The sequence below is a fragment of the Electrona antarctica genome, assembly GCF_951216825.1.
Source record: "Electrona antarctica genome assembly, chromosome: 1".
Lineage (NCBI taxonomy): Eukaryota > Metazoa > Chordata > Actinopteri > Myctophiformes > Myctophidae > Electrona > Electrona antarctica.
Genome location: NC_136806.1, coordinates 56,934,198 through 56,961,460, shown reverse-complemented (window position 1 = coordinate 56,961,460; position 27,263 = coordinate 56,934,198). Strand labels below are relative to the sequence as shown.

Sequence of the window (27,263 nt, the reverse complement as noted above, 5' to 3'; positions counted from 1 at the left end):
CTTCGTCTTTTGGACAATACTTCGTCCTGGGTGACGGGCGTTACTAATAGAAAGGACAAAGAACTTCGTCCTGGGCGTTCGGAGTGTTAAGGGATTGATATATACTTCATTGCGAGACGTGGTGTCATGCACCACATATAGCAGGTCTACAAGCTCACAACGTGACAGACTGCAATGTGTTGTGAGCTTGTAGATCATCTATTTAAGCCAAGGTGTGTGAGTGTGACACTGGCGTGCGACAAAGTATAAATCCGGCTACAGTAGTAGCCCCGAACAGCCCTGGAAAGCCCAGCTGGCCTAGTGGCAATTTGGCTGACAACGGTAGAATTAGCGCCCAGTGCTTTTTTACAAGCACTGCCTCAAATTACTTCTCTTTCTCTGCCACACTCGGTAGAGAACGAGGCAAATTGAAACTGAACTTTATAGAAGGCTGTGGCCAGACGTTATTGTTTGGAATAAGTACGTTTGCCCTAGTTCAAATGATCATCATCACCATTAAAGAAAAAGAGAAACTGTTTAGAGCACAAATAAAACAACTACATGAGCCGTTTTATTTTTTTTAAAGCCTTTGAAGAGGAATCGAACTCTGGCTTTGATGACATTAAAAGGGATTTTGTTTTCTTTCTTTGCTCATCTTTTCCCTCTATTCTAACCTCTCTCTCTCTCTCTCTCCTTGTCTGTTGAAACATGTGGTCAGCTGTTGTGCCTCCATGTGGTCAGATGATCAAAGCTGCAGAACGGTGGTAATTGTCCCCCCACTGAAGCCCCTGCCCCGGCTGGGATCAGGAGCCCAGCAGGTGGGGGGGGGGGGGGGGGGGGGGGGCACGGCCATGAGAACGGAGGGAGAAGCTGGAGGAACGCGAGAGGCCCCTGCCTGGCAGAAATAAAGACTTCCTATAAGGGCTAGCTCTCTGACAACAGGAGCCCCAGAGGGAGAGTGAAAAATGAAGCCTCGCACACATTCGGAAAGGGTTTTTCAGTCTGGGGTTGGGGTTGGGGGGGGGGGGGCTAAAGGGGGCCGCCAGTGGGGTGAACGAGACGAGAGAGAGGGAGAAGAAGGCGAAGATGGAAAAGCATAAGACAACGGGATTATAATATTTGTTCAGAGCGATTGTGGGCCCATTTCACAGTGGGCCCCGGCCCCGCAAGAAATGGGCAGATGTGTCAGATGTGTGGGTTTTGTTTAGTGACAGTTATAGTGAAATATGGAGGCTATATTTTACCTCACCTGCTAAACCTTGACTTCTCTGGTCGTCAGCCACCTTCTGCGAACGGAACGCGGCCCCTCGTGACTGAGAGGCAGAACACGATCACAGAAATAAACCTGCATGGCGCCCACTCCATTAGCACTGTCAAACAAACACATATGCCACAGAATTACCATACACAAACACTCGCGCTCACACACACACACACACACACAGGTTTGAGGACCTGCATACCTTGACTGCTGTGTGTTTACCTGAGGACCCGGGGGGGGAGCCGTGAAAGCTCACAAGTCAGGCTACTTTGCATGTATACGTGGGAGCTCGCAAAAAACACTTCTCGCTGCTGTCCGTCATTTTGATGATTGCCCAGCACGACTCCCCCCAACCCCCCCCCCCCCCCCCCCCCCCACACACACACACACACACCCCCCCTCAGGGCCAGATGGCTTTTTTTTAACTGTCTGTGGGCCCTTGCACCTCTGACTGCCCCACACAAACTAAATCCCCGCAGCTTGACCGGGTGGGAGCAGGGCTAGTGTGTGTGTGTGTGTGTGTGTGTGTGTGTGTGTGTGTGTGTGTGTGTGTGTGTGTGTGTGGGGTTGGTTGGGTGGGCGGGGGGTGGTTCTGCGTGGACAAATGGTTTCAGAGGTAGCAGAGCAAATAAAACGGATTAAGGGGGGGGGTCTTTTCACAGATACTTCAAAACTATTTCGGTGCAGAGCCGCCAACCTACAACCACCACCCCCGCCCCCCGCCCCCAAACTGCAAACCCCCCCCCCACACACACACACACAACCCCACAACATTAAATAAATACATAAAATCGATCAATGCCCTGGTGACAGCAAAGCCGCAGACGACAACCACCATGAATTTTGACAAAATAAAGTACCAAAAATGTAGCCCTGCGGGACGTTCGTCTGCAGCTTCGAGGTGGCATCAGGTAACCCCAAATACACCAAATATAGGGATCGGACGAAAATCGTTCCCCCAAGAATAGGGATGCATGCTGGGTGTTCAACGTGGTTAACAAAAGTGTCATTTTAAGTTTTCAGCATATTTTGATTAGCGCGATAATATCGTTAATCGCAATGAGTATTTGCCACAATAATCGTGACATGTAATTTTCAAATAGCCCCGTCCCTAACACCGAACCCCACCCCGCATCAACATATCGGAAAAACTAATTTCACCCACTTCTTTATGTGACAAAAGAAGTCATTTTGTGACAAAATCAGTCATTTTGTTTGCACTTTTCTCATAAATTCTTTGTGTGAAGCGCCTTGACTTTTGTTGTGCCTGAAAGGTTTCTAAGCAAAGACTAACTAACTAACTCTGCAAACCCGTAAGTCATCTTGTGCTGAGTGTAGTATTGACCATCTAAAGTGGTTCTCCTCCTACCTCACCGACCGGACCTACCAGGTTTGCCATCATCCCCCCGAACCCTCCAAACTGGGGTCCCACAGGGATCTGTACTTGGTCCCCTCCTTTTCTCACTGTACACTAAATCCCTTGGCACGATCATCTCTGCTCACAATATATCCTATCACTGATATGCCGATGACACACAACTGTTTCTATCCTTCCCCCCCTCTGCCACCCAAGTGGAAGAGCGCATCACTGCATGCCTGGCTGACATCTCACAGTGGATGTCTTACAACCACCTCAAGCTGAACCCAGACAAGACTGAGCTTCTCTTCTTCCCAACTAAGTCCTGCCCTATGCGGGAGCTAACTATTTCCGTAGACAACGCCCTGGTAACGTCTGTCCCAACAGCCAGGAACCTTGTCCTGGACAGCCAGCTCTCGTTCAAAACACACATCACAGCTGTCACCCGATCCAGTAGGTTTACACTCTATATCATACGACGAATTAGACCGTTCCTAACCCAGGAGTCAGACCAGCTCCTAATCCAGTCAAAACTTTTGTAACTCCCTCCTTACTGGCCTATGGCATGTGCACTTACGTCTCTCCAACTGATCCAAAATGCCGCAGCTCGCTTGGTCTTCAACCAGTCAAAGTTCTCACACGTCTCCCCCTTTCTCCGCTCCCTCCATTGGCTCCCGGTCGCTGCCCACACAGAATACAAAGCTCTGATGCTGGCATTCAAAGCAACCAAAGGTATGGCTCCCCCATATCTTGCAAGTATGATCAAACCCTACAAACCCTCCCGCGCACTCAGATCAAAATTCGAAACAGGTGGTACACAGGGCAGTTGAGTGATATCTAACGAGCACTTCCAAACTCCAACACACACTCCAAAATCACCTGCAAGGAATTTCTTGACAGGAAGTAACTCATAAAATGTCTACGGTGGATTTTCATGAAGCAAACACAGATAACAGGATAATTCAAGCTTTCCGTACAGCTGCAATGTTGGTGAGTTTGACGTTGTTTAATACAATCAGATAGGACTTTTCTGTTTGGATGAATGGGCTGTCAATGGGAAATTGCAGCCAGTTACCACCTTGCTGGCAAGATGGCAGCGGTGTACATATGGTCAATAGTAGGCAGCCATCACATTACGCATACTGTTGTTCCATTGCTGAACTCACTACTGCCGACAACAACCCTAACCCTAAAGAAGTACTAAAGTAACACTGACTTGTATTAGTTAGCCTGCCAATGAATGGCCACGTACAATTATTACAATATCTGTATATCATCTGTACAGAATAATTCATGGAAGCATGGACAGAACCAAAATGGGGATCGTGACTAGAGCTTAGACTGTTCCTCAGGAAAGGAAATGCAAGGGGGGAAAAGAAAGAAATCAAATACAATCACTTCCTAACACAGCAATTGAACTGGGAAAGAACACAAATAGACCATTAAATGGTGAAGTCAAGGAAACCCAAATGTCACCTCTTGACTCAATCCAGCCAAAGGTTAGATTGCTGGATCCCCGCTGGGGCCCGTCATTAGGTTGCTTAGCGACGGGTAGCAAGCTATTATTAACTTGACAACAAAATAAGATTTCCTTCTTGTTAACCAAAAAGAATGTTCCATGTAGGATGTGTCAATGCTGTGCAATAAAAACGAGTGCTTATTTGAAATGATTGGAATGCTACATGATAAGCATTGTTCCAGATGCATACGAGTGAGGTTATTACCTTTTCAGGCACAAGATCACCATGAAAACCAACATTGGATGTCTTAGTACGGGCTGCTATTTAGAATAATATATGCATAGAATAAGTCAATCATTGAATAAAACAGAACAAAGTCAAGTCAATCATGTTGTATGAATAGGACCTCCTAATAAATATAACTCTGACTATATTGAGGAGAAAGGTTTTACGCACATACAAAATGTAATGGTTGTTTTTGATCAACTCAGCTGATCACCTCCCTATAGCCAAATCTGATCACCTGGTAGATGAGAAAGATGCGGTTGACCAACCCAGCATTAGAACAACCACAGATGCATTTCAGGAAAGGGAAGGCAGGGTTTATTTCATTGGATTCCGTATAATTATTTGTTTACTTTAATAAATCATAGATTAATACTTTTATAGCAGTGGTTCTCGACCCACAGGTTGAGAACCACTGAAAGTATATATTAATCTATGAATAAAGGACTTTAAATACGTAATACAAAAAAAGGGGGGGAGATTAAAAGAAAAAAAGAATACAAATAAAAAAATAAAAAAATTACTGCATGAAAAGTAATCAACAAACTGTACTATTAAAAAGTGGTCAAACATTGGCAAAATTGTCAAATAATATAAGAAAGAGGCAAACATTTAGAAAATAGCTGAGCGTTGTGAGCTTGTAGATCGGCTATGGAACCGAGTCATGTGTAGACGTGATACCGTGAATAGAGCTCTATGCAAAAAAAACGTTTTACTTTATTTTATATACATCAGCTATATGGAGGACGTCCCTCTTTCTACCCATCCATCCATTTATGCATCCACCCCTGCATGCACGTGGCTGTTACCTGTCTTTACACAAAGAGTCAGACATGGTTGACAGACGCATGCCTGCCTGGTGTGACTTTAAGCCCTGGGCAGTGACCCGGCTCCTGCCGACATCACCAGGCAGGGATAGAGGGGGGGGGGGGGGGGGGGGTCTCCACCATCACTCAATTAGCAAAGAAGACAAAAGCCCCACCAGGAGCCCATGCCCTCGCACCCCTCAACCGTGACACCACGACACGTACCAGCCACCTCAATCAGCCGCTCTGCTAGGCAGCGCGCGAATACATATTCCTGCCGCGTGTGCATTCATATAGAGCGCCGAAGTCCTGACGTCACTCACTCATCCCCTAGCTGGTTCACGGAAGTAATTCCTCTATGGAGAATAACACGGGGTCATCTTAAAATCGTTTCATATAACCATTGTGGTCCAAAGAATAAACAAGCTGCCTCTGCGTTATTGTCAGGGAGGTGTCTGTATCGTTTGCGACAGTCTGTCACTCATGATAGTCTGTTTCTAGCGAAAATGTAACTAATTCAGTAGCGGTAACAATAGCGTTTTCTCTCAGTCAAGTTGATTCTTCATATCCATATGAGTGAAACGGCCGGGATGACATGTTTATTTTTCAAACACAGTTCTTATATGAGGCGATCTAAAATCCCCCTACGGGGATTGCAATGCAAATAAAAGGTACATGAACCCGTGGATTTGCGCGCTCTAGCAACAGCTGCATCTTTGTACAGGTATGGGAAATGCATACATTTGTGCACGTGTGACGTGTGTGTGTGCATCTTTGTCCGTCTTTGAACTGTGTTCAAGTCCACAGTGGCGTGTGCCTAATTCCTTCTTATGAATTGGTCTGTCCGTCCGTCTGTCTGTCTAACCCATCTGTGTGAATTTCTATGTTCATGCCAATCTGCCTGCCCCTCTCTCTCTCTCTCTCTCTCTCTGTCTCTGTCTCCATCACTCTCTCTTTCCATCTCTCCCTGCATGTCTCACCCTCTCTCTCCCCCTCTCTCTGTCTGTCTGTCTCCATCACTCTTTCCATCTCTCCCTGCATGTCTCACCCTCTCTCTCTCTCTCTGTCTCTCTCTGTCTCCATCACTCTCTTTCCATCTCTCCCTGCATGTCTCACCCTCTCTCTCTCTCTCTGTCTCTCTCTGTCTCCATCACTCTCTTTCCATCTCTCCCTGCATGTCTCACCCTCTCTCTCCCCCTCCCCGTCTCTCCCTCCCTCCCTTTATTACAGTCCTATTTGCAATAAATCGTCTCCCCTGAAGATCCCAGCGTCGGATTCCACCATCATCTGCACAGTACAAGCGTCATAACACAGCATGAACTCCTTTGTCTATACCCCGCCCCCTCCTCCTCAACTGTATCCTCTTTTATGAATAAGAAGGCAAACTTGAAGAGAGAGATATAGATGTCAGCGAGAAAGGCAGCGTTGTTAACCCATTTAGAACCGAGGACGATTCTACAAATGTCTTCCGCACAGTTTTATGAAAAACCTCATGTTTCTGTCAGTCGTTCTCAAACATATTCATGTCAATTGACCGCTGACCCCCCATCTGAAAATATGTTGTTCCAGGGACCTCCCCCCAGAAGCAAAGATTTGAGTTAAAAACGTTCGCTCTGAAAGAATATAAGATTTGTGCCACATTTTCACGATTTTTCAAAAATAGCAGACCTACAAGCTCGTAGCGCGGCACTCGGTGCCGCGCTATGAGTTTGTAGATCTGCTATTTTTAAATAGCTAAAGCATAACATAATGCTTAAAACACCACAAAAAGGGTTCCCGCCCAAAATGGGTTAATTAGGACATTCTCCTTGATGGGACCCCACCTCAGCTACAGTAGAAGATAGGGCCCATGTGCTGTACAGTGTGTGTAGTGTACAACAGTATGTAGGGCAGTAGTTATATAAAATAAAATAATTATATATGCGCTCTTCCAACTGCCTTTGATTGTGGAGGAGTGTACATGTTCCGCATGTATGTCTGTGCGTGCCAGCCTCTCTCTCTGTGTGTGTGTGTGTGTGTGTGTGTGTGTGTGTGTGTGTGTGTGTGTGTGTGTGTGTGTGTGTGTGTGTGTGTGTGTGTGTGTGTGTGTGTGTGTGTGTGTGTGTGTGTGCAAGCACAAGCAATCACGTGCACAAATATACAAGCACTTGTAGAAGCACAAATATATACTGAAAGAAAGGGAACACATTGAGAGAATATAAATGAAGAAACTGAGAATCTTTGGTGGAAACATTATATCTCATCTGTCTCTGGATAAGCTGCTGTCTTGCGTGCGTGCGTGCATCCGTGCATGAACACAGTTTACCGTGTGTGTGTGTGCGTGTGTACCAGTGTAGTGTATAGTGTAGGCATGGAACATCACACCATTAGGCACGTGTATGTGCAAGGGGGGGGGGGGGGGGGGAGGAGAGTGGGGGTGGGGAGGTGATACCGTGATGGATAAGACTCTTTAAGCTTTCAGCAGTTTTTGATGTTCCCAAGAGGCAATTCCCAACGCTCCCTCTCTCCACAATCACTGGAAGCCTGCACTGTCACTGGCTGAGACCGAGGCTCACATGCCATTCAAGGTAGATCAGCCGCAGAATCAAGATCATTCAAGAAGCACTAATAACAACAACAACAGCGGTGGTGCTACTGTTTACACTGAGAGGCCCATGATCATGGAAGTGGCAGCTGTCTGTTTCTACTGAAAACAGCTCATTTTCTGTCCCCACACACACACACACACACACACACACACACACACACACACACACACACACACACACACACACACACACACACACACACACACACACACACACACACACACACACACACACACACACACACACACACACACACACACACACACACACACACACACACACACACACACCATGTTTCTTACATCTTCCCTACACACACTCCCTGTTCTACTGACCTAAAGCAATGGTTCGGTCCAGCTGCGACCCTCAGGGTTCAAAATGGACTGTTATACAGCCAGGCCTGTTACTCTGAGAGCAATCTGGGAACCCGTCAACAAATTCAAAGGAAAATCAGCGCGAGTCAACAGCCTGTGAGAGAGAGAGAGAGAGAGAGAGAGAGAGAGTGAGAGAGAGAGAAAGAGAGAGAGAGTGAGAGAGAGAGAGAGAGAGAGATGGGCTCCTTGACATAAAGTTTGAGAACCACTCCGAAGGAGGAGGGGAAGCGGTGGGTCACCAGTGGGCTGAAGCCCCCCCAAATTATTCTGTTCACTGTCCTGCAAAACAAGGGATTATACTGTAGGAACAGCAGTGATTGAGTCACTATTTATGGCGCCTTTCCACTGCATATATAGTCCCTACTCGGCACCCACAGCTCTACTCTCATTTTTGCCAGGTGAAAGGGCATGAGATGCACAAAACGCGTCCTCCAGGCGCCACTTCCTGGTTTTTAGTCAACTGGTGGATGGAAAATGAAGCTTCATTTTACATCCACCTGCTGTCTAAAAACCAGGAAGTGACGCCTGCTCTAAGCTGCATCTTTCATCTTCGTGACGCTACTATGTTCCTATAGGGTGTACCAAAATCTCCTGGAGGGGGCGTCAACATATGTGTCACGTGGTAGCTTCCGCCATACTTGCTGGCTTGTCTGGTTTGTTTACATTGAGCGACCATCCGTATGCTTGTATACGTTCTTTTTCTAAACTGACCTCACAATGGTGCAGACTTGCTCAGTAAATAAGTGCCACAGCAGGTCGCGTCGAGGAAATGAGCCAGAAAACGGAATTATATGTTCAGCTTTCCAGCATGGAGACAGCATCAAGGAACCCAGATTGACGAGTTTACAAAAAGACGTAGAATGACTTGGATCGGCGCACGGGCGCAGAGACATAACGTTCAACAAAGTATCTAAGCACAGCCGTGTTTGTTCACAACATTTTCCTTGTCCTTGTAATGTATTTGGGCCCGACGTTCTTTCTATCCATCCTGGTGTTTGTTCACTATGTTATCGCCAAGAACGAGCTCAATATTTATAAAAACATACCACCGTCATTCTATTCTGAGTGATGCGGGCTAGAATTTAATGCCCACCAGGGGGCCGTCCCTAGCTTTTTAGACGCCGCCCCCCTCTTGGTGACGTACACGTTGGCACACGCTATATACGCTCAAAACCAGGCATACAACAGCCCCGTTCTTAACAGCAACCTAGTCATGATTGGCCTAAGCCAATGGGAGTCTGACCCCATACTCTGAAACGCCGCCAAAGCCAATGGGAGTCTGACCCCATAATCTGAAACGTCGCCTAAGCCAATGGTCTGAACCACTCGTGTAGCCAGCATAGAGTAATAAAAGGATAGAGACCGAACCAAATTCATTTCAATAGAAGTTGCTCAGTGGTGTTTTGAAGCACCCGGAAGACTGCCGGAAGCATAATTATAACTCAATGGCTCGAGCGAGTGGAAGTTTAGCGTAGCCTAGCCCCCAGACCTAAAATTTGAGGTCCGGGCTTACGCACGTGACGTCATGAACGTCCGTCCACCGCCATGAAAAAAGTGCTGCAATTCCACATTTCCCCAGTAGGTATTGGCAGCTTCAACGTTGGATAGCCTTACTGGGGGCTTGGTAGCCAGCCACTTGTGTAGTTGCGACTTATAGTCTCATGACTGCAGGCTGCCTCCTAAGCCCTGACGTGTGAAGTCTCAACCCTCGACTGCAACGCCGTAGAGGTGGAAGGCCTGGTGAAGCGAGGTTAGCAACGCTGCAGCGCAGAGCGACTGACCACAGCGGCTAACTTATGAGCAGACTGTCCGGAGCTACAGGAAAGCCATAGCACAACATTGAACCGACAAATGAACGTCGGAAAACGAACGGAAACAACGGCCGCGAGGTTGTGACAGAGAAACATACACATTCAAAAAAGAATAATCAGAGCATAACGGAGACAGCACTTGTTTCACCTGGCAGTTAATGATACTCGTGTCATTCTTGTTTGCCTTTAGTACTTGGAGCAAGGTACTTTTCGTCCCTGTTGCGGCAAAGTTCTATAGCATGCTAAGCTATGCTAAGTGTAACACGGCTGACTACTGAATCCTCACTAGCAATGATTGAATTGATTGATTGATTGATTGAAAGATTTAACAGTATGCACAGATGCATCCATGCAGACCGTCTCCATCCGAGTTTGCAAGTTGCTAGTGTTGTTAAGGCCACCCGCTAATTGTTTTATATTATTTGTATTTTTTATCTTCTCGTTGTGAGGATATGTCTCCCATGTATAATTTCTGTTGTGTTAGCAAGCAATCGGTGACAGCATTGTGCTTTTGTCTGTGTTTATGAGGAGCCTCTGAGAGTGTACAAATATAAGCATTAGCCCATGGCCGTCGTCTTTCCTCTCTGTATTGCTTGCACAGAAATGGCATGGAGCAGTATAGGGTTGAATTTGAATCGTTTCGTTATTCTTGTAAAGATAAGTGTCAATGTGCAGCAATGAATGGAATTTCTATTGCGCAACTCAGCTAATTAAGAAACTAAATCAAACTGAGAAATTAATCACCGTTTAGAAACGGCATGGCCTACTTCTGGAGAGACTGCAAAGCCGCTAAGGCCCGCAAACACCCATTTTGGGCGGGAACCCCTTTTGGTGTTTTAACTAAGCATTATGTTAAAATAGCAGATCTACAAGCTCATAGCGCTACGAGCTTGTAGATCTGCTATTTTTGAAAAATCGTAAAAATGCGGCACAAATCTTTGGATATATATTCTTTCAGAGCGAACGTTTTTCTTATTTCGACGTCAGGCCTAAATGGGTTAAGGTGCACGGCTCAATAATGTCATGAAGGTGAGGAAATAACCAGCAATCAATGTCCATTTCACATGGTTTTATTCTCCTCTCGCGGACAGAAACAATAGATGTGTTTCAAGTTAACAAACAGGTGTTCCTCAGCGTTGTCTTGGTCTATTTCTTGCCATTATGTTACCAGACATGAAAATGTTTCAGAACCACTGGTTAAATCAACTACCAATATTTGCAAGTGATTTTACAGAAACAATGTTCCTTATAATAATATATAATTGGCAACACTTGGCACCAGAGAGGCAGACTGACAGAGAGCAGAGGTTTCTGAGCAGAGGTTGCTGTGATACATGCGAGCGGCTAAGTAGCTTTTAATCATATCATGGAACCAACCAACCAACCAACCAACCAACCAACCAACCAACCAACCAACCAACCAACCAACCAACCAACCAACCAACCACACACACACACACACACACACACACACACACACACACACACACACACACACACACACACACACACACACACACACACACACACACACACACACACACACACACACACACACACACACACACACACACACACACACACACACACACACACACACACACACACACACACACACACACACACACACACACACACACACACGGCGTAAGGCAGAGAGACGCATTGCAACAGCTGGCAGCGCAGTTACATCAGACCACCACCGCCACAGATGCTCACCGTCAGCATCTGTTGGGTAAATACAGTTATCAAAATAAACAAGACTCTGAGACCACAAACTTTTACATCATAGTCTACCGCATTTGCATAGACAGAGAGCACAGGCCATTAACACACACACACACACACACACACACACACACACACACACACACACACACACACACACACACACACACACACACACACACACACACACACACACACACACACACACACACACACACACACACACACACACACACACACACACACGTTTGTTATTGTTGCAAGTCACCCTCTGACAACACACCACCCCTCCTATCACTTGTTGACACGTTGCTAATGGCGCCCTTTTGGTGCCCATTAATTGCCCAATGATTGTCTTTACACTCTTCAAATAGTCACACAGTGCCTTGTGTCCCTGCACAGGGCACACAGACTGGTCAGTCCAGGGCTGTGTGTGTGGGGGGGGGGTGGGAAGATGTTTGCACTCACATTAGAGTCCTTGTCTTGGAATTGTCTCGAGCAAACGCAAGACAGGAGCCGACTAAAAATACCTTTCTGATTGTTTATTCCTCACACTCCTGACGGGTAAGCAGACCATAGCCCATTAAGGTAATGTCATGCTAAAATGTTACGTGATGATGAGATGACAGAGTAGGTATTTATGGCGAAATTGCACATTTCATTGCGTCTGTGTTAAAACAAAGAAAATGTATATCTAATGCGCCGTCGGAATTATAAGAAAATACAATTTGAGTAAAATTATTTAAAAAATAAAAAATAAAAAAAGGGAGCGGGATATAATCATTCGAAGAAAAAGTAGTAGGATAAAGTAAATGATAGAAAACACAAGTAGACAAACATTCCATGGATTCATTGAGTTTACAAGAGGGTGAGAGGATCACACATCTATACCGTTTGATTAGCAGTAATCTAATTGATGGGGGAGGTTTTCCTGTGAAAGGAGGTGCAAAGGGTTTAAAACAAACAGCTTATGAGACTAGAGTGCCGTCTGCAGCCCATGGTAGAGGTCCCTGACCTTGCTGATGCCCGAGTGTATAATGAGTGTGTATTCGCTGCTCATTACATCCACTGCCACCTCTATGTGTGACTCCACTGAAGGCCTATATTCATAGTCTGGATTTTCGGTGGTGAGGTGACCACCGCTCCGGTGGTGAGGTGACCACCGCTCCGGTGGTGAGGTGACCACCGCTCCGGTGGTGAGGTGACCACCGCTCCGGTGGTGAGAGCTGTAATAACGTGGCGCGGTGGTGAGTAAAAACCGAGAGAAGGGCTGGGGAGAGCGGTGGTTTGCTCTTCACCGCGGCTCCGTAACGTCATGTTGCGGTAGTTGTGGTGGTCACCTGACACCACCGATAAACCTGACTATGAATAACGCTTGAGTGAGAGAGAGAGAGAGAGAGAGAGAGAGAGAGAGAGGGGGGGTTCTGCAAGCAGATCTGAAACGTCTGAATTCTCTTGCAATGTTTAAAGACTGGCTTAACTTAAATACTCATTTGACTCTAAAACGTAAACGTTTCCCCTGGCCGGTCTGCCCTAAGTTGGCTCACTCTTTTTGACGTGCCTTTGTTAAGTCGCTTGTCCTGTGTGTACTGTGCTTAACTGCTTGTATTAGTATGTATTTAGATTGTGTTTTTGTAAGGTTGTTTGTATAGTCTGTTGGGGGTTGTTTGTTTTAAAATGGACCACAATGGAAAGTAGCATCGGCTTTTTGGGGCGTTTGGTGCATTTAACCCATTTAGATCGGTCTCTGTGTGTGTGTGTGTGTGCCACTGCTCAACAGTGCCCTCCATCGGTATTGCGATGGTACCTCCATGCTCATACGGACACACACACACACACACACACACACACACACACACACACACACACACACACACACACACACACACACACACACACACACACACACACACACACACACACACACACACACACACACACACACACACACACACACACACACACACACACACACACACACACACACACACACACGTAATGGAGTGGTTAGCACCACTCAAAAATAACAAGAAATGTCAGAGTTCCGTGTGGGGGTCCCCAGGGGGTTCCTATACTGTACTGTACTGTACTGTACTGCACTGCACTGAACTGTACTTACGACCCTTAGTGTCTATAGTGGCAAAGACCCGTAATACATTGTAAATGAGAAGCAGCAGCTTGTGCAAAAAGATAATTTATTAACAAAAAAGTGAATAGAAGAATGAATGTTTACATAAAATGAATCAATGACTTGGCAAAAGAACAAACTGAAATCAGACTAACAACAACATGACAAACTACAACTAAGCAAACCTAATCCTTTCCGAAGGGATTCAAATCATAATCAAAGTCACTAGTTGGTTGGGTTTGGGGGAAGGAAGAATTGAGCCTCCTTCCCCCGCGATGGTCAGGTTCAGACTGGCTTTTATAGTAACGAGCTGCAGGCCTGCCAGCTCGGCGTTGTCATGGAGACGAAGGTTCCACCAATCCATGAGGGTGATCAGTTCCTCATGGCACGCCCCCCGTAACCAGTGAGCACAAGTGTTGATTGGCAATGAAGCCAACGCCCAAACTCTACTCTCCCATGTTGAATGGGAACTATACAACAGGTCGTTTCGAGGAAGTAATCCGATTGGTTGAAACAGCCTTCTAGCCGTGGTTTAAACGAGCTTTGAACTTCTGCGTTACTTTCGCAGGCGTGCATTAATGACGTTAAACCATCCCCTCTCGTGTAATATTGCTTAAAGCATTTTGGGCGGGAACCCCTTTTGGTGTTTTAAACATTGTTATAATTTAGCTATTGAAAAATAGCAGATCTACAAGCTCGTAGCGCGCCACTCGGTAGCTTGTAGGTCTGCTATTTTTGAAAAATCGTGAAAATGTTTATTTCAGAAAACTGGAGGATTTAGAAGATTTTTTTTTTAATTTTGAGGTCAGGCCTAAATGGGTTAATCCAACTCCACCTGAACTGAAGAAACAGAAAAGCAAGCAACACAAAACCATCCTACTAATAATAATCACAATAATAATAACTACTGTACTGTACTGTACTGTACTGTGCTGTACTGTACTGTACCGTACCGTGACCGTCACACCCGGAATCACGTTATGGCTGCTAAAAACTCAGCTTCCCCATGCATCACACCTGTGCACAGTGTAAAGCTCGACAGACAGACAGACAGACAGACAGACAGACAGACAGACAGACAGACAGACAGACAGACCACTCAAAAACAGGTCATGTTATCATTATGACAGTTATATCTCTGGCTCTCATCAAATAATCCTTGGCTTTGTGTGGCATCTCAGCTGTGTGTGTGTGTGTGTGTGTGTGTGTGTGTGTGTGTGTGTGTGTGTGTGTGTGTGTGTGTGTGTGTGTGTGGTTGTGCCCCTCTTCGCACCCATTGGTTGCCGTTTCGTGGTTGGACAAAAATCCTCTCTCTCCATCTACTACCATTGAAATAACATGTTTTTCAGTTGCTTCATATTGATATTCTGTGCAATCAATTCTTATTTTAAACTCACAGGTGCAGCATGGTGACTGCAGGGCATATCATGTTTGTTTTTAGTTTTTCCAAAAGAGATGTTTTATCAAATTCAACATAAACAAGGTGGAACCAGGGCGGAACAAGGCAGAAAGAGCCTGCTGGTTAGTCAGTCAGGGACCAATCAGAAGGCTGACAAAGGGTGAATTGTGCTCAAATGTGCTGACCTCATCACATTTGTGATGACGGCATGGATGTTTTAGCCCAAGGAGTGTTTTTTGTGCAAAACTAATGCTTGGAATGGATTCAGAATCATGAAAATACCCTAGTTTGACAGTCACATGCTACTTATTAATTAAAGCAGAAGGAATTTTAGGTAATTTTGCCTTATTGTGCCTTAACAGGATATGGATTTGGGGCTCTCATGAATTTTGCCCGCATTTTTGTGAGGTACATGTGGGCTCAATGTGTTTGTAACCTTCATAGACGATTAATCCACTGAGAAACGGACCTTTGCTCTCCGCGGTCACGGAAGTATCCGTTTTATGTTTTATGTTGACCCAACTATGGGAGTCACTGAGTAGATTATAATTGCATTTGCAACTATTTTCAAATATGCAGAAATAACGTAGGTTTTACTCACAGGGTAGAAGCAAATCTCATACTATTTGAATGATTTATGAATTGCATTTTACCCAATTGGGATTAAATATAATCAGCTCTCAATTACTGAGTGCCACTTAATTTTGTTTTTAACCACTAAAGTAACATTTAATTAGTAACTGGAAAAAAAATCAGCGATAAGGCAGGACTAAGCAGGAAGGCAATATGCACAATATGCCATAGAAACATGGAAGACTAAACTTGAGAAAAAGAAGACCATGGAATTGTGACAGGGTCGGATTTTTATAGTGGGGGGCAGTATTCCCTGGTGTGTTTATTTTACATGACCAATAAACTTGAACTTGAAGCCTAAAATGACTCACCGATGAGTAACAAACGGCTATGTAGAAGAATCACCAAGAGGAATCAGAAGCTGCTACCTTGCTGGCAAACATTTCAGCCATCTTGGAATGGAGGTGGGAGTGGAGTCACCCTTTTACTGCTGTGATTAACAGGTTGAAATGGGTTGCCATTTTTGGGTTGCCATGTTGGCTGGGTTACATTTTTGATGACATTTATGTGTGTCCTGCCTTTGGGCAGTTCATTATGGATTACTACAGTGTGTTCGCTGTTCATGTTTTCACGTACAAACTTCTCTTCAACTGGGATTTCAGATAATGTTCCATAGATTGAGTATAGGACAAAAATCAGGTATAAGCGTTTTTGAAATGTTTTTCAAAGTGGTGGAAAATCTGAGGGCAGAGCTTACTGGTCAAAGTGACAGATATGTTCCCCATGAGTCAAGGAACATGTGGAAACAAGTGCCATGAATTTTGGCCAAATGAGGCATGAGTTATGCCTGTTCAAGGTTTCATTTAAAAAGAAAATCCCCCTTTGACCAATTGGATTAAGACTGGTTTCAGTGCTATTTGGCATGTTGCTCTACCATACTGTACAGTTGCAAAAGCATATGACGCTGCATGTATGTATTAGGGGCAAAAGAAGAATTTTCACAAAACGGCAATTTTCATTGGCTCATAAAACCTTCATTTTTTTCATGTAAAAAAACATATTATAGATCCCCTTGTCCGTATAGGTCCAAAGTTCACGTGTCGAACTTTTCATGCATTTTGATCAAAGATCCTGGGAGGAGATGCATTTTAACTGATTTTCATATCATTCAAAATGGCGGGTGATCTAGAGGTCAGAGATCAAAAGTAAGAGCACGATACTTGTTCGGCATGAGGAGACGCATATATGTGTGTCGAGGTTTGCCAACGGTCAAACGGTTCATGAGCTATGCGCGTTCAAAGTTTGCATTTTAAATTGAGTGCTATAGCCCCAACCTTTGGCCAATTGTTGTGGGTTTCGCATCCTCACCGTTTGGCATGGCCCTCAGGACTGCTTCGTCCTTTAAATATCAAATTGTTTCGCACAGATATGTATAAAGCATCAATAATCAATGTCAACTATGCAATCAATAATTATAATTTTTATTATTTATGAATCAATTTTCAGGGAGGCATTCGGTTAATATAAACAGCCTTCCTAAGTGGTGAGTTCTATTCAATTTAAATAAGTGTCACTCGGTCAGGTCCTCTAATGTATAAACTTATTTCAAAGGTAACAGATCTACAAGCTTGTGCATCAGCTATTTTTTCAAATATCTGAAATGTATAAGGCCAGCATGGCCAAAGTATGATGAATATTCAACAAACACAGTTCACAAAGCAACGGACAACCAAAAGCGTCAGACAATATCACTGCTGCAACAATATCACTGCTGCATATACGCAACACCTCTCACTTTTCGGACGGGATATGGGAGCAAAAACAAAATCACTAATGGTTGGAGTACTCAAGCAAAGCTAAACCACCTAACAATCCGTACTTACGTGCATGGAGTACGGATAAGCATGGCCGCGGGAAGATATTTACAGATGCTGAACGTTCAGTAGGGGGTGCGTGCGTAAAATACACGTGCACGCGCCTCGTGCATGTGCATTTTCGTGCGTTTTCACGCGGAAAAGTGGCTTTTACTTTCCCTCTCCACACGCATGAACAAGCTGACACAGGATAACCAGGATAAGGCGCCGATACTGTGATAAAGCAGTATCGGCGCAGAAATCTGTTTTGATTAAAATTATTATTATTTCCCCCCTCCTGCCCGAGGGGGGGCTGTGCCTGGGGGGAGGGGGTGCTCCAGCACCCCATCTCCCCTCAGCTTCTTCATGTCACCGCTACTCTCGCATGTGTTATTCTGCAAATGCTTTTTATCTTAATTACATCAAAACAACAGTGTATATCTTTTCAGATATCCACACCTCAAAACCGCCTCACTCCAGGCCCACGATGAGGATTTACAATTTAACTAGTTTTTCATTCAAACAGTCAAAGGATTGTTCTACTTCAACTGCACAGAGCTGCCTTGGACCCTCTTTAAAGTTTGCCACCTTCTTACCTCCTTCCACATTGATTTTGAATTTCTCATTCAAGGTGGTACAGGTGGTCTACTATGGCCTCAGTTTGCAGGCTTCGGTTCCTAGAGTGCAAGAGGATGTACCCTAATTATACTGTAATTCCCCACGGCCCACTGGTCATTTTTATAATCAAAAACAGTGGGCAACTTTTTATTTCCTCGTGGCAAATTTCAAGTATCGTCTCAGCTTGATTTCGCTGGTTGACTAATTCTTGACACTTCTTAAGCTCAGTCTAGGTTCTTGAGGTTTCACCAAGACGATGAACTTGTCCGCTCGTCCTGACTACAGATTTTTCTACTATAGTCTCCGGCGGCTAAATCATTAATAACGCCTTGGCCCAAACGTTGGGCGCCATCTTGACAGTTCTGGCCTTAACCAGCGCGGTCTTATTCAAATTACAGACACTACGTCCTGGTTGCCTCAGACTCACATGCACATGTTCAATCATTCAGCACACCCACTATAATGCAATTCTTGCCCTATGAGCTTGAACAGAGCACGTATCAAACGCTGCTTGTATCAATGTATTTATTATCCTGGGATGTGTATATTTATCAGTAATGTGTGCCGTGGTGTGGAATTCTAATACTCACCTGCAGGGGCGACGCTCCTTCTTTTTCCTTCTTTAATTTTTATCCCACGATTTTTTAACCCATTTTTCACCCCTGTGTCAATTATCTAATGTGATCCTGGGCTCTACACACCCTCCGCCAACCTAGTCTCCATATATGGGGGACATGGGGAGAGCAACGAACTTGAACTCATGCTTCCTTCATGCCTGAGTGTCCAAGTTGCTCCTTTACACCTGACAGGGGGGAGTTTCCCTGGTTGGACGTAGCACGTGGAAGGAACGTTATTCCAACCAGTTCCTTTCCCCTCCATCAGGCGCCCCGGCTGGCCAGGGGGAGGCAGTTTAGAGACCACCTACCCTAGGGGACACGGGGAGAACATGCAAACTCCTAGGCTCCTTCTTTTGAGGAGACCCTAGATTAATTTTCTTTATTTAACAATAACTCAGAAATTAGGCTTTTTGGAAAATAAAAGCTTTCCTTTATAGCAGTACACAGTGGGATTAGTGGATTACACATATAAGGGTTAGGGGTATTACAGAATACAAAATAAAAATACAAATAACTTAGATAGGTTTCAGGTCTGTATATGATCAGATTTGCAAATAATTTAGGCTTAATTGTTCTATTATACTTTAAGGTAAAAGTTAAGTTAATAGTTCATTTAAATTAGATATTATTTAAAATAATAGTTTCGTAATTTAAGTTTATTTTATTTATTTCAAATCTCAAAATAGAGAAAGCTAAATTCTTAAGTAAAGTTTTACCTTCCTCCATATGGAACCATGACTGCTTTACATCTGAGCAAAGTGCAAAAGAAAAAGCCCCAAATGGGCGGATAGCCCCAAAGGGCTCAAACGCCCTCCAAAATCCTCTGTGTCCAAAAAAGCCTCACCGTGCTCATCGTAAGAGCCCTTACACTGTATGCGGTAGTGCGGTCTCGATGAAGTCCCCAAGACATAATGTGTGTGTATGTGCGTGCACATAACTGTGCACGTTCTTGAAAAGTCAGTATGCGTAAGAATTTTGTACATAAAAGGATTATAATTTTAAATATATTCTATGATGGGCAAAGATAATACTAAACTAATTATTATTCCATGCTATTGACATGAAAGTGTCCAATCTTGCGACCTAGTCAACAGTCGATACAGCAATTAACACAGCCCAGTAGATAGCTGATGGTGACGGGTACAGTAGAGACAGGCCTGCTCTAATCAGTGCATACCAACACCTATAGTGCAGTATCGCAACCTTTTTTCAGTCAGGGCACATCTCTCACACACATCTCTCTATGGAGTCTAGGCCGTCTGAGGACGACCTAGAGTGATGTAGCTCCGCCCCGGCAATTTGTAAGCCCACCACAGCCCGCTTTTGCAGCAGTGTGGGCTTGTAGGTCAGCTTAAAAGACACCAGCAAAAAGCAGGCTCTTATTAACACCCCAATCGCTCAGGACGAAGTTCACCGTCTTTTCAATTAGTAACACCCAGCACCCAGGACGAGGTTTTATCCAAAAGATGAAGATTATTGATATCACAACCGATCGCATCGCTCCACAGCCTAGGAGCGACTGTTGCGCAATACTCGATGTTGCGTAACAGTGGGATGTCATCGAAAATGTTCCCCCCCTGTTTAGCCGACGACAATGAAAATTTTAAAACGTTAACTTGCGATCTAAATCATCCCGTCCAATTCTAAGAAAAGATCCTGTGTTAGACGGCCCACCGCGGTCCCATCGCTAGTCGCGATAGAATTAATCATACCTCCCGTTGTTGTCGATCGGCTCTAGAGTGTTTTGGCTACATTTAGCTGCTACATCCACATCCGGGATAACATCCGGTCCGTCGGTAAAAGTGCTCCGCTGCTATAAATCGCTGGGCGCTATGATTTAATGGATTAAATAACCCCCGGGCAATCGGAGTGTTAAGCAGGAACGCAGTCAGTGCAGCCACACTGTAGCGTCACGAAGATGCCAAAAGCCGCGAGCGGCAGCAGTCTTTTCCTGGTTTTTAGACAGCTGGTGGATGGAAATGAAGCTCCACCCACCCGCCGACGCGGCATTTTTTCGCATGGGTGGAGCTTAATTTCCATCCACCAGCTGTCTAAAAACCAGGAAGAGACGCCTGCCACGAGCGGGTTTTTGCCGCGCCTTGACGCCCAAGCGTGCTTACACCCACTGAAAGCCTGGTGACACGAGGTCAGGAACACACAGAGCTGAGGCAAGCGCTGTTATTTGTATACAGTACGTGCCATGCAGGTGATCGGTGATGTCCCCGTGTAAACAAAGCCATGCATTAGCATTTCTATGGAAATCTTAATCAATGGGCTTGAACCATTCATTTTATTTTATTTTATATATATATTTTTGTTTTGTATTTTAACTCGAAAATATTTCTCGGTGAGAATGCGATATGCATAATAAGAGTACTATTGTTCATGCTGTGTTTACATGTTTAGATGTTATTAATAATCAGGGGGGCACACAACCAGTGCGCATACGTCGTCAAAATGTTTTCTGCGCGTAGATCAAAGGCATGCAAGGCGCATTTGCGCACCAACAGCTGAGACAGTTATGTAGAGAAAGATTTCTCTACATAACTGTCTCAGCTGTTGGTGCGCAAATGCCTTTCAGATGAAAGGCATTCAAAAGGAACTCAAATGTGATGTTAATGTCCTGTAAGTAGACTTAGAAATAAAACTAGTGTTGACTAATCATTACATGTGGCTCTTATTTTGAAGAGGAAGTTAGTGCACAGGAAGTCCGTTTCAGTTGTAAAAAAGCTACTATGACACTTTCCCAAAGGTACGTGCGTGAGTACGTGAGTCTCAAACAGAATGGCAGCAACTCTTCTAGTTTGTGTTCATGCGTGCGTGCGTGCATGTGTATGTGTATGCCTGAGGACGAATCCATGGAGCAGTGCCCTGTAGGCCAGGACAGTGTATAGCTAATCAGTGCTGAAGTGTAAAGCATGTGCTTAACACAATCGGTGCCGGGATGCCTTCAAAATAGGAGCTCTGGGGTGCCGGAAAGACATGGCCGCTTTTACTCTGAAGCCGGAGAAATATTTTGTTAGCTTACCTTGGTCTCGTGTCTATTATATCGCTAGAAGCTCCAAAGCATTCATATTTTGAACGAGAGGCATGTTGAAGTCAGAAATGAAGCGCGTAGTATATCCATCAGATCAAAACCACGGAGAGCGCCCTGGATTAGGAGAGACGAGGCATTCTTTCTGTCGCGCAAACAGCTAAGTGAACGGTAAGCTAATATGACCGTAGGCTTTGCTCTACTGTGGCCGAGTGTCCGACTGAAAAAAAAAAAAATCTGAATATTCTCCCCTCGCCTGATATCATTGAGGATGCGCTAGGACGTGTACACTCGTCCTATGTACTGTACGCGCCGATTGGGTTCCCTAGGACGTGTGGAGCCGTCCTACGGACGGAAACGATTAATGGTACACATCAGTAATGGCAGCGCCCAGGGCAACACCTCCGAGTCCGTGGATTTGTCTATAAGTCCTTCCCATCATTCATAGAAATGGCTTACAGGAGCCCTGCCTTTCTTATTTGCCTGACGTACAGTATAGTACATACAGTATAATAGTCAGGCAGTCGAGGTGGACGGGTGGGACACTTTGTATATAGTCTTTTTTTTATTGGCCTAAAATATTGTCTATATACATACATTCATGAATCCACTTGCTGACCGGCTGTCAGTATTGGGCAATTTATTTTATAGGGGTTTCTTGTGACCCTACCATTAACATCCTATGGCAGGCAAATATGTCAAACTTTCCTTTTGCTTTAAGTAGCATGTGACTTGTCAAACTAGGGGGTTTTCATGATTCTGAATCCATTCCAAGCATTAGTTTTGCACAAAATACACTCCTTGGGTTAAAACCAGCCATAGCCACTTGTGCTGACCTCATCACATTTTGTGCTGACCTCATCACATTTGTTATGACGTCTATGACCGTTTTTAGTCCAAGGAGTGTATTTTGTGCAAAACTAATGCTTGGAATGGATTCAGAATCATGAAAACCCCCTAGTTTGACATCACATGCTACTTAAAGCATAAGGAAAGTTTGACATTTTTTACATCTTTGCCTGCCATAGGATGATAATGGTAGGGTCACAAGAAACCCCTATAAAATAAATTGCCCAATAGTGACAGCCGGTCAGCAAGTGGATTCATGATTGTATGTATATAGACAATATTTTAGGCCGATAAAAAAAGACTATATACCAAATTTCCCACTTTATACAAAAGAACCTGTCAGCTGCCGGACTAATTCATAAAGTGAAAGCATGAGATCTTTTTTGGACTGTGTGTGAGGCAGCATAATGCAACCAGAACAGTAGTTTGACCTTCATCGCTACGGTGAGCGGCCAAGTTGTTAATGTTACGAATTAGGGATGCACCGAAAGGGAAATTATTGGCCGAAACCGAATACCGAATATAGGAAACAGTTGGCCGAAAACCGAATAGCCGAATATGATTAATATTATATATCGTTTTTCCTACCATTGCTGTCATGGCCGCACCATAAAGCTACCTGATTATGGCAAAAGACATGATTATGGCAAAACTTAACTTAAATAATAATCACTATTATGGGTCCATAAAACATTTATTCAGCACTTTTGAATGCATTCATTTCATACACTATTCGGTGATATATTTTCTGCCTATTCGGGCCGAAACCGAATAGGCCGAAAATGCATTTTTAGCCATATTCGGCCCGAATATTTTCTGTGGCCAAATATTCGGTGCATCACTATTACGAATCCTCGACTCTGCTGTGACAACACGACAGTGATCTCGTCTAATCAGCGAACCCGGTCTAATCAGCTTCAACGGTTTACAGCCATGCAGACACAAACCCTGAGCACAACTTCCAAAATCATAGATTAATCACAAGCACATGACACAACACACACACACGTGTATATGCACATATAGATCTACACATAGATCGAAAACACACAAGCGTTTGTGCAGGCCTCCGCACACATCCCCTATAATTTAGCATATCATTCAAGGCACTAATCATCCTTCGGCGCAAACAGACAGTCCTGGCTGTGAAATGACACATCTGAGGTCAAGGGGAATCATCATCATCTTTCATGGAGTGCCGCTCCGCTTCCTGCCGCCAGACATTGCCAAGAAGCAGCGCTGGATCTCACAGCAGCAGTGGCGATGGCGGGGTGGGGGGAGGTGGGGGGCGAGTGTTGCCAGTGCAGATGCCCACAGACAGACCGCCTCGCCTTGAGAGACACGCAAACCGCCGGAGCTTCAGACAGCCCTCTCCATCACCCCCTCCAAATCTCCCCCTCCCTTCAGCCTTTTGCCATCTGTGAAACACACGCGCGCATGCACACATGCACGGCACACACACACACACACACATGCATGCACACAATCACACACGTACACTAAGCACACGTGTGTGGACACGCAGTGAAAACTGGTACCCACCACCAACCCCGTAACCCAGGGATCCTTAGCAGCCTCTCGAAGAGCGCCGCACCACCATCTAACTGCTGACACAGTTTAAAAGGACTAGAGAGAGTAAGAGGAGGGGGGGTGGGGGGGGGGGGGGGGGGGGGGGGGGTAGGGGAGAGCTGCTGAGCCAGATGGTTGGTCTAAGCTAGGCTAAGCACCCAAGAAGATTGAGATGCCAGCCAGGTGATTTTTCCTTTGGCTTTTATTTATTTATTTACCGGTATGTTACGGACAGGTTGAGGACAGTCAGTCGTCTTTGGTTGCCATGCGGTCTGCAAGCTTGTCAATAAGCGGGTGTTGTTTAGTGGCTGCCTGCGTGCGACGTTCATGCGTGCCTGCATGCGAGAGTAATTGTGTTTTCACAAGTATGCAGAGAGGACACGTGCATGGCTGCAATAATGAATGTGTGATACGACTCTATAGTATAGGATGGTGTGCGTGTGTGCGTGCACGCACACATGTGCGTGTCCATGTATGACAAGCCCTGCGTGGCTGTGGTTTAGCACAGTACTTGTATCCATTACAGCGGATGGTAATGCCAAACGTAATGACAGAGTTCTAAGCTCTGATTATGTTAACACCATGTCACGCAGAGGACAGGCCACCGTTCCTAGCGGCTCTCTGTGTTCTCCTTCCACGCTCACACGCTCCCATCTCTCCTCTTTTGCACTCTTCTTCCCTCTGACTCGTCTCCTTTCTTCACCTGTTCTTCCTCTCCCCTTTTGTCAGGAGAAAAGAGAAAGACTTGAGGCAGCTTCCTCTGGAGAGCACAAACTCAGAGAATGTAGGTTAGACTACAACACGACACACCTCCATCCATCCAGTCCTGGCAATATCCAATTGAATCATAATGCACAGACGGATTTCTAATGCAAAGAAACTAGTACTGTTCGTCGTGCAAACTGGCTATATATTGGTTTTCTAAATGTTCATGGGATGGTCAGCAATGATCGAGGTTCGTTGCACTGCAAGTCAGAATCTTTCTTTATGAAATGAAAATGATCTCATGTTTGTCCATTTGTGTTAGTATTGTCTTATATGTCTTTATACTGTAGGCTATGTTTAGACCACACATAAACCCAAACATTAGTTTTGGGCTTTTCTGCCTTTATTGATAGTATCAAGTGAAGATAGACAGGAAAGAGGGAGAGAGATAAGGGGAGAGACACGCAGCAAAGGTCGTCATGAACGGGACTCGAACGTGCTACGTGCCGTCAGGCCAGAGCCTATATGTGGCATGATGCGCCTGGACCGCTAGGCCAGCGGGCGCATACAATCATTTTTTGAGGGGCGCTAGCCCCTCCTATATTCAGCTATAGTGTAGATTTTTGTCCTAACACAAACACTCAATGCCATTGACAATAAATGGAGAATTGACATCATAGGCCTATGTAGACGAGCAAATCGATCATGATGATGTGCAATGATAGGAGCGCCGCTCACTTCACACAGGTGTGATTTTATTTTTTTACATTACATTTTTCACATCAGCTTGTATGGGAGATTGGTATACACTTGGGCAATGGATAATGAAAAAAATGCAGACCATTTTGATGAGCTTCACCACATGGCTCTTACGCAAAGTGCTCAATAATTATGCCCTGGCGGTACCGTATACAGTACATGTCTCTGGAATCATTAGCATGAATCCATCACAAATGAAATGCACCATCAATAGAACTCCTCTGTGTGCTTCCCTGCTTGGTCAAGTTGTTTGCAGAGTGATTTCAGAAGAGGTTTGGCGGCGTATGGATCTCGGATCGATCCCGCTCTCGAGTCTCACACAGATGAGCAGTTATGTGGAGTAATGCACGGTTACAACAAGCACACGCTAAGCTGCAGCCATTCAATAACGCTGAGCCATTCACTCTGGGAGAGACGGAGCTAAACGGAGCACGGACAGAAAACCTGCACGCTAGCACGCTTCATCCATCTATATATAGCCAATCAGCACCCTTTCCTGGTTCCAGTGCCACAGAGCCAATCAGAGGCCCCACTGTCCCAACCAACCCCCACTGTCTGACACACACACACACACACACACACACACACACACACACACACACACACACACACACACACACACACACACACACACACACACACACACACACACACACACACACACACACACACACACACACACACACACACACACACACACACACACACACACACACACACACACACACACACACAGCATCTCACCCAGCTGTAAGTGTTGGCCACACAAGCCATTTCTGTCTGTCTGTCTGTCTGTGCTTGCGCGCGTGTGTGTGTGTGTGTGCGCGTGCGTGCGTGCGTGCGTGCGTGCGTGCGTGCGTGCGTGGTCTATGAAGATGAAAAGGGAGAGCTGACCATATCAGTGATAGATGAGAGAGAATGTGTTACTATGCCAGAGAGAGAGAGAGAGAGAGAGAGAGAGAGAGAGAGAGAGAGAGAGAGAGAGAGAGAGAGAGAGAGCAGAGGCAAGGGAGTTTAAGAGTGAAAGACCAAGAGAGCATGAGAGTGAAGTGATACACCACTGAGAAGTTAGTGAGTGTGAGAAGAGAGCCAGAGAGAGAGAGAGAGAGAGAGAGAGAGCCGGAGAGAGAGAGTCAGAGAAATGTGAGTGAGCTATAGGGAAGAGCAGACAGTCTGTGAATCATCCTCACACAGACAGACAGATCTTGGCCAGGATCAGAGAGACACTGAGTGACCGAGAGAGAGAGAGAGAGAGAGAGACCGGAGTGGGGATTATTCCTTGGCTGAATGACCGACAGGCACCCAGGCTGTCCCCAGATTCTCTGTGGCTTCTACAAGGTCACCTCTGACAATAGGACTCTATCTCCTATCAGCGAGATAGATGAGAAATAAGTACAAAGCAGACAAACTTTAAGTCCACCCACAGTAAGCGCCGGTACAGTACATCTGAGTTAAGCCCAGTGCTATCGGGGTAGCGGTCACTCAAAAGTCACGGTGGCCAGTCGGGGGG

General features: G+C 45.2%; 1 long non-coding RNA gene across 2 annotated transcripts in view; it reads right to left on the bottom strand.

The window, feature by feature from the left end:
* LOC306922851 overlaps positions 1-27,263 on the bottom strand; it is a 171,727-nt gene that overhangs the window by 94,020 nt on the left and 50,444 nt on the right. The gene's annotated exons all lie outside the window — the stretch shown is intronic.